Genomic DNA, 3,456 nt, shown 5'->3' on the forward strand with positions numbered 1-3,456 from the left:
AGTAATTTATGTAATTCTAATCTAGCCAATGTCAGTTGGTGCAGTAAATCAGTAGATTGGGTAATTTTGTGTTTCTCCTCCAAATGTAAAATCTGATCCATCAATTTTTGTGTCTGCTCCTGTCTAGCCTTTTTCAACCTGGACCCATGTTTAATCAAAATTCCCCTTGCCAAGCACTTTAATGCCTGCCATTTGGAATGTAATGATGCTGGATCAGTCTGTAGGGCTTCTCTATAAGTTGATAAAGTATCTTGGAGTTCCGTAATACAATCTATATCATCCAGTAGTGATTCATTCAATTTCCACCTCCAAGGAGTACATGGTTTGTGGGGTATCCGCAATTTTAATTGTACTGCGGCATGGTCAGACCAAATAATATTATGTATTTTTGAGAAGGAAATCCAATCAAGATACTGTTGTGACATCAGAATATAGTCTATCCTAGAATAAGTTTGTCTAGCATTAGAGAAAAAAGTATAATCTTTTTCATTTTCATGAAAGCATCTCCACGTATCTACTAGTCTAGCACGACTGAGAGTTCTCTTCACCTTGTTCAAAGTAGCAAACGGTAATGGCGAGATGCCTTTTGAATTATCCAATAAAGGATTCAAGACCATGTTCAGGTCACCTCCTATCAAAATTAGGCCTTCAGCAAAGGCTTCTAAAGTCCGTAGCAATTTGAGTAAATAATCAGCCTGGTGTGTATTAGGAAGGTAGACACTTCCTAATGTGCATTTGGTATTGAATAAAGTGCCCTTAGTAAATACATACCGACCTTCCTCATCTTTAATAGTAGCAGAACTGTGGTAGGTAATATGCTTATGTATACCTATCGCCACACCTTTAGTTTTAGTATCGGGATTGTTGCTTAAAAACCATTGAGAGTAATTACTAAACTTCTCTAGTACATTATCTTGTCCTCTAAGGTGGGTTTCTTGTAACATTAATATGTGTGCTTTTTGCTTATACATTTCCCTAAACAGTTTACTCCTTTTTTCAGGAATGTTCAGCCCATTGATATTCAAGGATATTACATTGACTTCAGCCATTGTTAATCAGGTAAGTATGAGACTTAGCATGTGCAAAAAATTTCCGCAATCTAGCAAAAAGTATGGTCTGAAAGTAGTCAAAAACCAAATTAGTCGTTGCAGCACTGCTTGGTACAATGGTAGTAGAACCGAAAAATAAACATCTATTAAACTTAGTTAACGTAAACAAATCAAAATAGTATTGGGGTAATAGGAGCCCTCTACATGAGTGGCTAGGAATCGACAGAAAAGGTCTGTCGGAAACCCCTGGGGGGGTGGTAATCACCATAACCATGGCTGTGTGGGCTCGCTGTCGCCACACCCGGTGTACAAATCAATAAAAAGTATAAGTATGGCCTAACGTGAACTACTAGATTATGACTAAAGCAGGTCTCCATAATATGCTACAAAAACTGTAAAAGAATTTCAACGTTGAGTAGAATCACTCACATATCATAGCAGTCACCTGAACAATAAGGAACTTCTCAGAAAAAAAAAAAAATTAAAATAAATAAGGACATGAGAAAAAAAATACCATAACCCTGGTTAGGGTGGATGAGAATAGAGAATGTCCATTGTTCTTGTCAGCCGTCCGGTTTGTGGCACTTTTCTGGTGTCATTTTGTTCTTTTTCTTCTTACTTTTAGGTGTGGATACGTCAGTCCAGCTTTCTTTATCGGGCAGTTCCGGGATAGCAGGAGCCAATGTAAGTTTTTCCCATTCTGACAGGTCTGGTTCCTCAATGCCACATATTTTGCAAAATTGGGATACGTCATCAGGATTTGAGAGCGATGCCGTTCTTCCTTCCTTGGATACTTGTACACCAAAGGGATACGTCCAGCGATATAGAAGCCCCTTGTCTTTCAGCTTCAGAAGGAGTGGTTGTATAGATCTGCGTTGCTGTAATGTGTACCAGGAGAGGTCCTGTAGGATAATAACCTCCGAGTTCATGAAGGAAACGGATCTCAATTTCCTAGCTTTAGCTAGAATTTCCTCCTTCAGACCAAATCTGGTAATACAACAGATAACATCTCTGGGTTTATCCTTGGGGGTACCCCTGGGTTTGAGTGCTCTGTGTGCTCTTTCCAAATCAATATCAAATGAAGTTGGCTTGTCTAGCACTTGCCGAAATAGTTGCGACACAATGTCCATAAGGTTTTCCCCTTCAGGCTGTTCCGGGATTCCCCTGAGACGGAGATTATTGCGTCTCCCTCTATTGTCCAAATCATCCAATCTCCTCTGCATCGTGGCAATGACTTTTGTGTAATGCGTATTAGCAGCAGTCAGGGCCTCCACCGTAGTTTCCACACAGTCATTTCTAGTTTCAATTTCTAGAACACGTGAGTGTAGAGAGGCCATCTCCGTTTTTATGCCAGCTATTTCCTCCTTCAACGTGCTTTTAAACTGTGTAATCATGTCAGCTAAGTCCGTTTTAGTAGGAAGGGATTTTAAATGCGCAATTGTAATCTGTTCAGAACTTACAGATTCGCTGTCGGACTCATCAGCGGGACTTCTAGCACGCCGTGGCGCCATCTTGGATCCCTGACGACACTGTTCAGAGTCTGTCGATGTGAAGAACTGTTTCAATAAGCGCTGTGAGTCTTTCGCTTTAACGCTCCTGCATTCCTCACCATCATATTCTTTAGTTTTACCATGTTTGCCCATGATTCCAATCCACAGCAGGCGTGACACCGGGTTTGTGTAGCGGAGCTCCGGTCTTATGCGACTGCCATGCTCGGCGGTTAACCACGCCCCCGTGTGGGTTCATATTATCTTTATTTGGAGCAGAGAAATATTATTACATTGAAGCAGGTGCTAATGGTGCAATATATCTTATCAGTGCAGCTTATTTTGGAGGACCTCTATTCATTACAATGGGGGAAATGGTATGATATGTTCCCCCACAGTAAACTGGATGCCCCATTTGAGACCCTCTGATTTACAAAGATCAGGAGCAAGCCTCACTGGATGATTCTCTTGCATTTTTGAGTAGCCAAACATAAAGCACTGCAACCCTCAAAATATGTTATCTTCAAGAATTAGATTGTAAAAGTCTCATCTTTATTAAAATTGGCTTTAGAATGTTACAAAAGTGCTCCTTAGAGGCCCATTTATCAACATTATGATTTTAGTGGTTTTAGAACCACAGAAAAAAGAACTTTATCTGAAACCTAGAATGTCATCATTTATAAAAAGGCAGAACTAATCTGGATGCTAATCATTAAAATCATCAACTTTTTCATGCAAATACAAATGAGAAAAATCCAAAACCTTTATAGGCTTGACATAGAGAAGATTTTACAATTGGATAGGGACATCAACATGATTTTGACAGTTTAATATTAGTGTTTTTTTATAGTTTTTTTTGTTTACTAAATTACTGGTATTCCGTTAATCACAGTAATTAGTATAAACCACAATTTATGATT

The 3,456-nt window shown here is 39.2% G+C and overlaps 1 long non-coding RNA gene across 1 annotated transcript; it reads left to right on the top strand.

The window, feature by feature from the left end:
- Positions 1–977: 977 nt before the first annotated feature.
- Positions 978–3,037, top strand: LOC121397708. The gene is made up of 3 exons (XR_005963849.1): positions 978–1,059; positions 1,675–1,733; positions 2,503–3,037. It is a non-coding gene; the product is annotated as an uncharacterized LOC121397708 (long non-coding RNA).
- Positions 3,038–3,456: the final 419 nt, after the last annotated feature.

This window comes from Xenopus laevis, chromosome 8S (genome assembly GCF_017654675.1).
Source record: "Xenopus laevis strain J_2021 chromosome 8S, Xenopus_laevis_v10.1, whole genome shotgun sequence".
Classification (NCBI taxonomy): Eukaryota; Metazoa; Chordata; class Amphibia; order Anura; family Pipidae; genus Xenopus; species Xenopus laevis.